The 14,162-nt window shown below is 43.6% G+C and overlaps 1 protein-coding gene across 1 annotated transcript in view; it reads right to left on the bottom strand.

Annotated features, from left to right (window-relative positions):
* Positions 1-11,079, bottom strand: part of ADAM12 (ADAM metallopeptidase domain 12) — a 402,598-nt gene extending 391,519 nt beyond the window's left edge. The window contains exons 1-3 of the mRNA XM_012464187.2: positions 11,025-11,079; positions 10,723-10,834; positions 9,992-10,084 (exon numbers count right to left, since the gene is read on the bottom strand). The gene's annotated coding sequence lies outside the window, so the exon portion shown is untranslated. The remainder of the gene's footprint in view (positions 1-9,991; positions 10,085-10,722; positions 10,835-11,024) is intronic.
* Between the last annotated feature and the right edge of the window lie 3,083 nt (positions 11,080-14,162).

Here is a 14,162-nt window from a genome sequence, read left to right as displayed (position 1 = left end):
TGATAATTTGCTACAGCAGCTATAAAAATACAATGCAATGTTCATTGTAATTTCTTTTCTTTAAGACACGGTCTGGCTTTGTCACCCAGGCTAGAGTGCACTGGTATGATCTCAGCTTACTGCAACCTCCACTTCCTGGGCTCAAGCCATCCACCTGCCTCAGCCTCCCTAGTAGCTGGGGCTATAGATGCATACCACCATGACTGGCTAATTTTTGTGTTTTTTGTAGAGACAGGGTTTTGCCATGTTCCATGGGCTGGTCTTGAACTTGCGAGCTCAAGCAATCTGCCCTTCTTGGCTGGGATTACACACATGAGCCACTGAGGCTGGCCTTCATTATAAAATTTTTAGAAACTGTGAAAAAACACAAAGAACAAAGCAAAAACCATCCATACTTTTATCATCCCTAGATAATCACATTTTAGTTCAGATACATTTCCATCTATTTAGCTATCTTAGCCCATTTGAAATCACGCTGTGCATACTTCTGATAGCTGAATTTTTGAATTCCTACTGAACAGATATTGGCAGTTTCCCATGCCAATACACTGCCTTTTCTGTCTCTAAAAATATATTTTTAATCAGATCTTGGAAGTGTTTACGTAGAAGTCACGTGGGGTGTGGAAACTTGGTGATGGGGTGAGGAATCCCTTCCTGGAAGAGAAGAAGTCTTTTCAGCAGGTGAAGACACTTAAAAGGGCTTCCCCAGTAGAAGGAATAGGATGGACCAAGACACAGAGGAACAAGCCCAGAGCGCAGTCACTGCAGCGGCAGTTCATGCCCCTACGTAAGAGCAGGAGCTCAGGAAAAGGAGAAGCCTGGAGCCGGGTCAGACAGCAGATGACCTTCACCACCCCACTCCAAGGTGATTGAAAAGGCCACTCCCAAAGACCATCCTCTAATCTGGGTTTGTTCACTGTTGCCTTCTGGGGATTCCTTTTTGACAAAGGGCTTACTCTTATCTGGGTTTGTTCACTGTTTCCTTCAGGGGATTCCTTTCTGACAAAGGACTGACTTACCACTGCCCTCTGAAAGAGAGTTGCAATCTCTACTCCAGGAAGGAACTGCACAAACCAGATTTTCCTAGAACAAGCCTCCAACACCAGAAACATCGAATTCCAATGACAATAGCATCAAAATAGTCATTACCTGGGAGCCTTTTGGAAAAATGGAAATCCTTCTAATTTTTTGCTGTAGAACTGGAACTTGCTCACACAGAATAAGGGCTTTTCATTATTACCAACTTATAAGGAAGTCTTGGCATAGGGACAGATATTGTCAGGTATGATGTGCCAACCTTACACATTCTGAAACCATGAACCACGGGGGTGTTTTCCGATCTGGATTTTCTTGTAAAAACTTGAATTCCAAGGAGTTGCTTAAATGGGCAGCAGATGGGGTTGGGTGGGGAGTTCATGGATGTCTTCTGAGACACAGATAAGACAGGCAAATGCTCTTCTGCTAATGCTCTTTTACAGATCCCAGCTTTGCCAAGAAAGTCAACCTCAGAGTCACTTTTTTTGCTCTTTCCCCAGTAGAAGAGAGATCAACAGGGTCTCTCTCTCTGCTCATGATAGTTCAAAGACGTTATCTCCTGGAACAATTCAGTAATTCTTACTCTTGTCTTCAAACTGGAGGTCAGTCAAGTTGAACAAATCCGTCTTCATCCATCTCCTCCTCTCCCCTGATCCCAGCTGCATCTTCCTAAACAGGGAAGCGAACTATGGCCCTGATTTTCTCTGAGGCCTCAGTGTATTGTCTATTTCCACGTGCCAAGCTGTCTGCAGACCTGCGTCTGAAACTGTAGAGCCCTTTCTTTCAGCCTCTTCCCTAAACTCGCCTCTTAATCCAACCCTAATTCCACCTGGGCACTCTGTCTCTGCCCTTTAAAACATCAAAGAGCAGCTGCTCTTTCCAACATAATGGTTGTCTTTGTTATTCCTGCACGACTAGAACCTTTAAAATGTCACTTCCTTGCAGATCTCATTTGGCATAAATGAAATGGGATTTTAAGTTAAAACTTGCACTTGGAGGTTTATTCCTGGGGATTGTGTCTCTTTTTGCCTTCTGCTGGCTCACCCCTTGGGTCCAGCAGCCTGACATATAGGGCTGTCCTGCAAATCCTGGAGAGGCTTGTGGTATCTAAATCTTTCCTATCTGAACTTACAGAGAGAGACACCCTGGAGGATTCTAATGCTGCAATTGTGCATTCAGCATAGAGAATATTGCTTTTTAAAATAATTTTATTTTATATTCAAGCAGCAATTATGGTTGCATTCACCTTAGAGATGAATTTTTGGTAAGACTGGATGCATCATATTAGATTTGCCTTTCTGTCTTGTCCTGGATGGGCCTCTACCAGAGTTGTCACCAAGTCCGCTTCTGCTCCGTGGGAGCAATCAACTTGGCCCCTTTGGCCTGACCAGGAGTTGGAGGCTGCATCCCAGCATATATCCTGGATCTCAGCCTATATCCCAGCAACTGTCCTGACCTTGGTCACGGCTATGTCAGGATATGTTCATGAATATCTGAACTTGCACTCCGCAGAGGTGAGTTCTGGCTTTGCTCAGGACTCTGGGAGACAGTTAACACCCCACGCCTAAAGGGTGCCACATCTTTCAGGTCATGAAAGCAACCTTGAGAAGAAACCTGGGGCAATCAATGAGGCTACATAAGCCTCCAGTGAAATGAAAATGGAACCATGACCATTCACACATTTTAAAAATAATGCTTTTTCCAAGTCAGTAACTATTGTTCCTGAAAATTGCCTTTTTGGAGGTGAGGCTCCATGATCAGGGTGCTAATGGCTCTCAGTCACTGCCAGCAGGCCCTCCACCAAGCTCCCCACTTCTCCAGCTTCCACTCTTCCCTCCAGGCTTGGCCCAGCCGGCACATACGTTTATCTCATGCGGTCCTTCTGTCTGGGAATGCTGTGTCCAGAATGATTCTGAGGCTACACCTGGGCTTGGTAGTCAAGAAGACTGCCATTGGTCAAGAGGTCTGCCTTGAACACAGAATGGGGAGAAGGAAGATCTTTGCTTGGTCCCTGAGGAGACCCCCTGTGCTCACTGCCCCTATTAGAGAGGGACCCTAGCAGGTGATGCTTGGGACCTCAGAGCTCTTTGTGGACTCAGAGGTTCATGACAGGGAAGGAGTGTCTGGCTCACAGAGCAGATGGCTCCACATTCGGGATGACTTTTGGGATCTACTGGAGGCTTTTAGGATAGCTGTCAGGCACATACCCTCCCAATCCTCAGTCAGGGCTGCCCGTGTCTGTAGTGTCGGTGTGTATTTCCTGGTGGCAATGAGTTCTTCACAAGGGCCTTTTTTTTTTGAGACAGATTCTTACTCGCTCTGTAACCCAGACTAGAGTGCAGTGGCACCCCTCCACTCACGGCAATCTCTGCCTCCTGGGTTCAAGCGATTCTCATGCCTCAGCCTCCCAAATAGCTGGGATTATAGGCATCTGCCACCACGCCTGGCTAATTTTTGTATTTTTAGTAGAGATGGGTTTTTGCCATATTGGCCAGGCTGGTCTTGAACTCCTGAGCTCAAGTGATCTGCCCACCTTGGCCTCCCAAAGTAAGATTACAAGCATGAGCCACCACGCCTGGCCACAGGTGCCATTTTAATGGACATACACTTTTTCTTCAGAAGGATGTTCTAGTTTTCATAACCATTTCTCTGTAGTTAGACATCTGGATTATTGACTTTTTCTTTCTCTTAAATGAATACTATAGATACATTTTGTTTATCTTGCCCTTTTGCAATTTTAGAATAGTTCCTTAGAATAGTGTCCCAGGAGGATTATTTATTCAAAGGAAATGTACATCTTTAAAGCTTAACATATGTATTCCTAAATTTATTTCAAAAGAATATATCAACTTATTGTGTATCCAGTAATTTTTAAATTAAAGAATTTCAGAAGTAAACAGTTGTGATTTACTTCTTGAGATAACATATGTTATTATTTTTACCTAATTACAAAGATAGAAAACTTGGGAAATACAGAATAACCAAAGAGGCAAAAAATATAAATAACATTTGAAGGTCACTATTCAGGGGTAAAAGCATATGATTTCTGCAACTTACCATCAAATAGTTCAGAAAAATAATGCACATGATTTTAAGGAACATGCATGTTACATTTTTAATAACATACATGTTCACACATATTATATAAAATATAGATACAATATATTATATAAAACTATATATTATATGTAAGTTATATAATACATATATACATATTATATATGTATATATTGTATAAAATTATAACCACATAATAAGAATTATATATGAAGGAATGTGTGTGTACAGAGGGAGAACAATAAAGCAAATGCTGCAAAGTGCCCAGAACTGCTGAGCTGGTGAGCGGAGGTGAAGTCACATGGGCACTGCTTGTACTGTTTTTGCAACTCACCTATACAAGTGATATTACTTCAAAACAAAAGATTAATATATTTTACATGATACACTTTCAGTGTTTTTTATGCATAAAAACATCATTTTCTGCCAATTTAGGGTTCATATTATTTAGCTTTTTCAGCAGCAGGCTTTGCAAGGTCACAGTCCACCATGGATATGTTACCATGACCCCTGTATACCATCTTAAGGAGATAAACAATTTCCTTCCTGTGGAGCTTTTTAAGTTGTTTCCAATTTTTCACTAATAAAAAATAACATTGCAGTTAAGTGTCCCTGGACACAAATCTTTAGTCATATCTTTGATAAATTTCCTTACTGGGGATTGCTGGGTTGAAAAACACTCCCAGCTGAAAGCTGCTAATACAAATTGCCACGTGCCCTGGAAAAGTTCCACCAACACACTCTCCCCTAGTAATGCAGAAGCAGGGCTCTGTCAGTTGCTAAAAACAGAGCCCAGCTCAAAGCAGCTCAGGTGAGATGCAGGGTCCATTGTAGGCTTGTCGGGGGATCTCAGTGCCTCCAACTGGAGGAAGCACAATCTGGCCTTGTCCACCTACAGATCCCAGGCACTGTGTGTGTGTGTTGTCTCTGCAGCCATCCCCGCTGCTCCAGCCTCTGCTTAGTGGGCTAGCAGCTTCTCTACAAGGCTCTGAGTTCTGATTCCCCCTTCACTCAGCTCCCGGGAGCCTTTGCTTTGCTAGAGTGTGTGGCCCCACACTCCAGGTCCTTGCTGGTGAGCTGCTCTCCATGGTGAGTATAGGTCAGAGAAGTAATGGGTGGGTAGGGTAGGCTGGGAAGAGGACAGATTTCCTAGAACAGGGCATGAACAAGCAGGCAATGACCCCCACCTCCAACTCCACATCACAGTGTTTTGTGTGCTTTCACTAATGGCTTTCTTTGAATCCAAAAAAAAGAAGAAAAAGAAAGAAAGAAAGAAAAAGAAAGAAAGAAAGAGAAAGAAAGAAAGGAAGGAAGGAAGGAAGGAAGGAAGGAAGGAAGGAAGGAAAATTTGATAGGCTTAAATGTTTCATTATTTTTATTGTATTTCTTCGAACATTAGCTGTTCTTAGCACTTTGTATGTTTGTCAGTGATTTGCAATTCTTCTGTGAAGGGCTTATGTTCTAGAACCATGTTTTGTGGGACTGTTTTTCCTTTATTGAACTATACGACGCTTTCATAAAGGACCTTACCCTGTATGGTTTAAATATTTGCCCCATTTTGCCGTTTCCCTTTTTAATTTTGTTTACAGTGCCTTTTGACATTCAAGAGTGTCTCAGTATGTTTGGGCTCCTGTAACAATATACCTTAGACTGGATAATTTATAAAAAACAGAAATTTATTGCTCACAGTTCTGAAGGGTGTGAAGTCCAAAGTCAAGGCCGATATGTCTGGTTCAATGTCTGGTGAGGGCACAGTCTGCTTCACAGATGGCACCTCTGGATGTATCCTCATGTGGTGGAATGGATGAACAGCTTCCTTGCACCTTTTTTACAAGGGCACCAATCCCATTCATGAAGGCAGAGACTTAACCACTTCCTAATGGCCCTACCTCCTAATACTCTCACATTGGTGATTAAGTTTCAACATATGAATTTGGGGGAAACACATTCAGACCATAGCAACAGTTTCCTCATTTTTGTATAATCAAATTTGTGTGTTCTTCATTTTTTTTTAAATTTACTTACAGCTTAACATTTGTGGAAATGTTTCTTTCATTGCTCTTCTTAGAAAGATTTTACCTTCCACATGCTGCTGCTTCTAGTCATGTTAATTTTTTACACTGCATCCCTTTTTGGATGTAGCTGGAAGTGCCTAGCAGAGGGCACCAAGTGGGCGCTCAATCAGTAAGTGTTTGCTGTTGACTTGAATGAAGGGTAATGAAAACTCCTTATGGTCTAACGACCTTTGAAAATTATTTGCAAGGCTGTAAATGAGAATTCAAGAAGCAGTGTCCTAAATGGTACTCTAGTGGCTCTCACAGGAGCTGGCTAATTGAATTCAAACCATATGTGAAAGCTGCCCCTCCCAGGACAATATCCTTCAGCCGGCTGTAGGGATGAGCTTTTTCCAGGTTCTGGAAGTCCCATAACAGGACTAAATGAAGATTGAACTCAACATCTTCCTGCTTCCTCTTCAGAGATTTGAATTATGACGTGCATCTTCTAATACTGATGGTTTATGAAAATACATAGCACTGATTTTTCACGGCTCGTCTTCAAAGAGCAAAGCCAGAGCATTGTTTCACAGCAGAAAGTGGTGCCTACAAGCTCGCAGCAATGAGTAAACTGTCACTGTGAACCTCGTTATGATGTCTTTAAGGACATACATTAAGGATGACAATGACATCATTTGTGGTAGGCCTAATTATGGTCCCTGGCCTTTAAATCCCATCTTAGAAAGCTCCCACAAACAAAACCAAACAGAACAACACATGATGCATCTCTAAAGGTGGCCGCTTCCACAGCACCTCTGTGTTTTCTCAACTTTGGAGAGCAGTCTTTGATTTGAAATCTTGCTTTTTGGACCAAACTAAGGAGTCTGTGTTGACTCCTCGACCACAAGATCATGAACTTGCTTGATTGTTACAAATCAGCATTTCTAGCATTGTCTCTTTCCACCAGCATCAACAACAAAAGAGCTTGGGGTTTCTAAATAAAGTGTCTAGAGAAAACCGATATGTGTACTGCACTCATTATGTTGTTAATAATGCATTTTTAGATGGAGTTAATATTTTATGGGCTATTAATAATATATGTGTTTAGGGAAATGCATGTATTCTATAGAAGGATGAGAAAGTGGGGGCTGGGCGCGGTGGCTCACGCCTGTAATCCCAAGGTCAAGAGATCGAGACCATCCTGGTCAACATGATGAAACCCCATCTCTACTAAAAATACAAAAAAAAAAATTAGCTGGGCATAGTGGTATGTGCCTGTAATCCCAGCTACTCAGGAGGCTGTGGCAGGAAGAACTGCCTGAACCCAGGAGGCAGAGGTTGCAGTGAGCCGAGATCGCGCCATTGCACTCCAGCCTGGGTAACAAGAGCGAAACTCCGTCTCCAAAAAAAAAAAAAAACACAGAAGGATGAGAAAGTTATAAACTTTGAATCTCGCTTCTTTGTCTCACAGGCCAGTTGTGACATATATTTGCCAGCACCTTGCCCAGTTTTTATCAAGGGTAAAGCACCTTCACTGATGAAACCTGGAAGGTTCAGAATTCAGGAAGCTGTTTCCGCTTTCTGGCCCAGGTTGTTGCTGTCAGGACCTCCTCTTTTGCTTAACCACCACTAATGTCCCTCATAGACCTGAACACGTTAATGCTGAGATATCCACTAAAAGAACGTCTTAGCACTGATGAGGAATCATGGCCTGGGGCATGTGACTGGCACTGATCTGCAGGTGTGTATTAGAAGCCTTTCTCAGCCTGGCGCAGTGGCTCACACCTGTAATCCCAGCACTTTGGGAGGCCAAGGTGGATGGATCACAATGTCCGGAGATTGAGACCATCTTGGCCAACATGGTGAAACCCCATCTCTACTAAAATACAAAAAATTAGCTGGGCATAGTGGTGTGTGCCTGAAGTCCCAGCTGCTTGGGAGGCTGAGGCAGGGGAATTGCTTGAACCGAGAGGCAGAGGTTGCAGTGAGCTGAGATCACACCACTGTACTCCAGCCTGGCAACAGAGCAAGACTCTGTCTAAAGAAAAAAAAAGAAGTCTTTCTCATTTTTGCAACCTATCCATCTGACAAAGGACTAACATCCAGCATCTACAAGGTACTTAGACAAATTTACAAGAAAAAAACAAGCAACCCTATTAAAAAGTGGGCAAAGGATGTGAACAGACACTTCTCAAAAGAAGATATACATGAGGCCAAGAAACATGTAAAAAAGCTCAACATCACCAATCATTAGAGAAATGCAAATCAAAACTGCAATGAGATACCATCTTATTTCAGTCAGAATGGCTATTAATAAAAAGTCAACAAACAACGATGCTGGCGAGATTGTAGAGAAAAAGAAACACTTTTACACTGTTGGGAGAGTAAATTAGTTCGACCATTGTGGAAGATGGTGTAGCAATTTCTCAAAGACATAGAGGCAGAAATACCATTTGACCCAGCAATCCCATTACTGGGTATATACCCAAAGGAATGTAAATCATTCTATTATAAAGATATATGCATGTGTATGTTCATTACAGCACTATTCACAGTAGCAAAGACATGGAATCAACCCAAATGCTCATCAATGATAGACCAGATAAAGAAAATGTGGTACATATACATGATGGAATACTATGCAGCCATAAAAAGGAACTAGATTATGTCCTTTGCAGGGATGTGGATGGAGCTGGAAGCCATTATCCTCAGCAAATAACGCAGAGACGGAAAACCAAATAGCACATGTTCTCACTTATAAGTGGGGCTGAATGATAAGAATACATGGACACATGGATGGAAGAACACACACTGGGGCTGGAGGAGAAAGAGCATCAGAAAGAATAGCTAATGGATGCTGGGCTTAATACCTAGATGTTGGGATGATCTGTGCAGCAAACCACCATGGCACGTTTTTCTGTGTAACAAACGTACACATCCTGAACATGTACCCCTGAACTTAAAATACAAGTTGGGGAAGAAAAGAAGCCTGTCTCACCTCTTAGAATCGGATTCAAATGTAGCAGCAATTTCTGCTCAGAATTTGAAAAGGGTCTGCCTGTCCTGACTTTGAGGAGAGGACTCAAGCAATGTTTGCTTTGCTAGATGGAGTGAGACACAGAGGGAAGAGGGTGAGAAATAGCTGGTGATGTAAGGGAAAAACTAAGCCCTGATGGCTGGTGACACTGGAGTGAGGAGAATGTCCTGATACCCAGAGGTACCAGTTTCTAGGGAGGAGAATCATGACATATCCCCGCCCACAGGGTACTTTCAGTTTAGTTAAAACATCACACCCTCCACGATTCCACATCATAATAAACCTACATCATGATAACCCCATGTAATCCTTCCTTATTCTGCTAAAGATGCAACTTTCCAAGGCAAATATTTTTAAATTTTATTTCCCTAAAGCTTTGAGGGATCCTATTCTATAATTTAAGGCTTTTAGGGTCAATAAAATTACTGAACACTTTAGTGAAACCTGAAAATCTGTATCTTTAATTCTTAGACACATGTACACCATCTGCAGCATGATGTCTACATAAGAGCTCAGAGTTCAGGAGGGAAACACACGTGAATGAATGCTCCCTCCCAACCCACCAACATGAAATACCCTGTGCGAGTTACACGTGTTCTCTGGCTTACTCCATCTCCTCACGTACAATGGGGACTATTCAGAGGAAGCGCTTCACATGTGCATGCTTCTCTTAATTCAGAGATGAGCTCGGAGAGGAAGAGAGCGGACAATTTTGCCAGCAGTTGAATGACTGCTCATCATTTCCACTCCAGCCTCTGCCCTGGAGGTGGAACCAGATGCGAGCTGTAAACCTACGTATGGTTCCCTTGCTTCTCAAAGCATGGCCGTCTCCTCATGCCGAGTAAGTCTAATAATTTAAAGGAAATACCTCTTACACATCACATCTCCCATCCATGCCAACTTCATCTGGTGCTCAATCAATCTGTTTCAGAGCTGGAGGAAGCTGTCTGGGTGAGCTGACCTGTACAGAGATATGTTAGTCTGTCTTCAAGATGACACTTAGGGGACTGTAACTAGTGATTCTGATTTCATCATATTCCAATTGCATCTGACTTTGAAAACGATGACTAACACCCACCAACCTCTGGCCCCTAATAAAAGGAAGTCAGTCCGGAGCCTACCTACTGCCGAGCTCCCCGGGCTCTCCTGAGAATAATTAGTGTGGATTGGCCATGAGTCTTAAATGCATAGAGAACAGCTGTTCATTAGCCAGGAGACTTTTCCCCTTAGAAAAGAAAGTAATGGAGAAATCTCACAAAATAAAAAAGGGGATATTGAGCCCTAAAACCTACTCTCTTGACATCTTTCATGACACAGTTGTCTTGAAAACCAGGCCTTGTGGGGGAGTGGGGAGTAATTTTCTGGAATTCCATGAGCATATCAAGAGCTATGCCTATGGGCCTAGGTCCCAGAGGCCCAATACGCCCAGGGCAGAGAGAATTCAGGATATAACCTGGGGAGATATCCACCTCCCCCAGCTTGGTTCTCCAACAGGTTTCCATCCCCTTCCATGGCACGTGCAGGAAGGTATCAGGTAGCTCCTGTAGAACACAGGGGTAGATGGGGAAGGTAGCTGATGGTACTGGTTGCCTAACTTACCCAGCATTGTGCCAGCATCAGCAGAGTCCTCCTCCAGCCTGGGGCTGCAAACTAGACGACAGAGCCTTGGGTTTATGGGAGTCATGGCTGACCTCAGGGGGACGCATAGTCCCTGTGAATGCAAAGGTGGAGCACAGTCAGCAGGCTGAGAGTTGCCGAGTAGCAGTATACAGATGCCAGCAGATTGGGCAAGGGACCCTGTCACCACTGAGGACAGCAAGGGTCCCATGTTAGTCGACTTGGGGTACCATGACAAAATACCACCAACTGGGTGGCTCAAACAACCGAAATGGATTTCTCACAGTTCTGGAGGCCAAGATGTCCAAGATCAAGGTGCTGGAAGAGTAGGTTTCATCCTGAGGTCTCTTCTCTTGGCTTGTAGGCTGCTGTCATCTCACTGTGCGCTATCATCTCACAGGGCCTCTTCCTCGTGCGCTCTCAGAGAGAGACAGAGACAGAGGCAGAGACAGAGAAGGCTCCCTGGAGTCTTTTCTTATAAGGACACTAATTCTATCAGATCAGGGCCCCACCCTTATGACTTCATTTAACCTTAATTACTTTATTTAGAGGCCCCATCTCCAAATACAGACAGTCACACTGGGGATTAGAGCTTCAACATATAAACATTCAGTCCATAGCAGTTCTGTTGCTACCCAAGGACCTGGACACAGAGCTGAGACTCTGTCCCACGCATCCCCTCCCCAGGAAGCCCCATCATGAAGCTAGCCACAAGCTTGGGAAGGAGGTGGTAGTGGCAGAACTCGGAAAGGCCAAGTGTGAGCCTCAGCAGGGCTTCACTTCAAACTGATGGGACATGTACATAAAATGGAACTGTTTGATTCAGGAGAAGGCTTGCGGGGTGGGGCGTATGATCTCCAAAGCAATTCAGTTCCACGTGTGGGCTGCTTTAGCCATTGACAGCACTTACAAAAGGATTCAGATGAGACAAGATGCTAACTTGCTGTCCCCAGTTAGCAGTAGGGTGGAAGCTCCTAAAAGGGCCAGGTCGGGAATGGGATATGAAGAGGTAACAATTGATTTGCATGAGTTGAGGCTGCTGTGATCCAGCAGGAACACATAAAGTCCCTGACAGGTGAGTGTCACTTGGGTAGTGCTTAGAAAAAAACAAGCGTAAGCTATTGTTTTGAGAAATGTTCAGAATGTGCCCTGGTTTCAGCAGTTTTCTGTTCAGGTTCTTGTCTCTGTTTAGAGATTGTTCAGCAACCGATCAGAAAACACTTCCTGTGCTGAGGGGGTGGGTGGAGGGGGAATATTAATCAACTGCTAATTGATAATTAGGGTTGAAACACCCCGATCAGAAAAAAATGCTTCAATGGAAACATGCATCACCATCTGAATCAATGCTGCCGTCTAGAAACACTGGTGACCACACACCTCAGTTCAATCCATGAAAAAGCATTTGTTTCCCATTGTAAAGAGCTAGGCTCAGTCTTTCGATGCAATGTCACGTGCTACCAAAAGAAAAGAAAAGAAAAAATAACCAATAACAGACAAATATTCTGAATTATTCTGTCATTTTGATTTAACAAACATGTCAGCTGAGAGAACAAGACCGGGTATTTTAATTATGTCAGCATATAATAATTAAATCTGGCTTTACTCGCCTTTGGGCATATTTTTAAACAAAAACAAACACAAAACCTCCGTCTATGCACTCAGTAGCTTTTAATGTTAAGCACATATTTGGCAACGTGTACCCGGTAAGTGGGCTGTCATCACTAATTCCTTTGGTACCCATGTGATAACATCAGTCAAGAGGAACCATAGTGGATATAACACAAAAGTGTGAGTTTATTTCTTTATAAATTGGCAGCTGTGAAAAGATTGATAATTTCCCTCTCACTGACATCACTGGGCAGGTAAAGCAGGCAGCCCCACTGGCTTTGATGAAAGGATATTACCCTGCGTATGGAGTTAACACGGGTGACAGTTGTAATATCTTTTCCCTGATGTTAGTTACAGCTGTTGTACCATTTCAGGCATGTCAGGAAAGTAGAGATGTTTAAACAGAGGAATGCTCTGAAAGTCATCAAAAGGACACTTTTTCCAATGCCATTCACTCTTGGTGCTGTTTAATAAAAATGATTTAAAGACATGCATTTTTTTTTCTCAGTGGCAATTCAGATCATAAGCTGCCTTTTCTTTCCTTTTAAGCTTTGATAAGAATAACCCGGCATTTTTTAAGATTCTAGAGGCAAGTCCGGTCTCTTCCTCCCCTCTCCGCTCTTCAAGCTCCTGATGCACAAAGATCTAAGAGAAGGGCCATGGGTTGACACCATGTTGCTGCCTGCACCCTGGCAGGTCATGGCAGCATCCAGAATGTGTATGGGAAAACCTCAGAGAAGGAAAAAAAAATAGAAGGATTTCAACCCCCTGCCCAACACACACTCCAGGCAATTACCTAAGACTGTCTCTTGAGGGTCTCAGGATCAAAACGGTGCCTGAGGCAATTGACATGACTTGAAAAAAAATCCTCAAATTTCAGAAGTGACACACCAAAGTCGTGGCTCCATTCCATGTGGCCGAAACATCTGTGTGAGCAAAGGAGTCCCCTACTCCCAAACAAGCAGCGACTGCGGGGAGACAGGGGGGATCTGCTGGAATAGCAAGGGTCTTCCAGGCAGTCTGCTCTCCTGCCTGAGTGGGGAAATGTTCCATCAGTGTGGGACACTCAGGAGAGAGCTGGGGAGATTTCCAAGTCCCAGGTATGGGCTGCTCCAGCCACTGACAGCCACTTCCAAAAGGTTTCTATTAGAGCTAGACATACGTGGGTAATTCTCAAGTGTTGATAAAAGCACATATACAGTGGACTTTATAATGTAGACCCCTCTGCTAATGAGCTCATTTTAATTACCGAACAGATTATTTCCTTTGCTTTTAATGCTCATGCAGACGCACTCACACAGACCCACAGTGGATCGTTTTTCTTGTATTTCCTGAACCCAGAGCTCTCATGTACCAACTGTCAGATACCTCCTGTTGGGTGACCACCCCACCCCACTTCCTCTTCTCTCGTTCTGCCTCTGACGTGCCTCATAGTCAGACCGTCGGTCATTTGATGCAGTCAGAGACCAGGCCCATTGCCTGCAGTTTTTATACGAAGTGTTGAAATGGGAGAACTTAAGCCATCAAAGTCTCAACCGCTCTCCCACAACAGGCTGTTTCATAAATAGTTCCTTCAAAGAGCCCTGTTACAACGGAGCAAGCATTTGCTGACTCACTCGGGGAGCACACAAACTTCCAGGAAGTTTGGTTGGCACTAGACACTGGCTAACAAAACCAAGGCAATTGTTTTTCCATTATTCCATTACCGGCTGGCAGAGAAAACAACCAAAATAGAAATTGCTCCTTCGACATGAAGTCATGGAGACCACAGTGAGATGGTCTGGTGCTGTCGCCACCTGGACACCTCACATTAT

The sequence above is a fragment of the Aotus nancymaae genome, unplaced genomic scaffold, assembly GCF_030222135.1.
Source record: "Aotus nancymaae isolate 86718 unplaced genomic scaffold, 86718_ANA_hifiasm-v0.15.2.pri h1tg000010l, whole genome shotgun sequence".
In the NCBI taxonomy this organism is placed as follows: Eukaryota; Metazoa; Chordata; class Mammalia; order Primates; family Aotidae; genus Aotus; species Aotus nancymaae.
The sequence above is the reverse complement of the archived record's forward strand: the minus strand, read 5'-3'. Positions and strand labels throughout refer to the sequence as shown.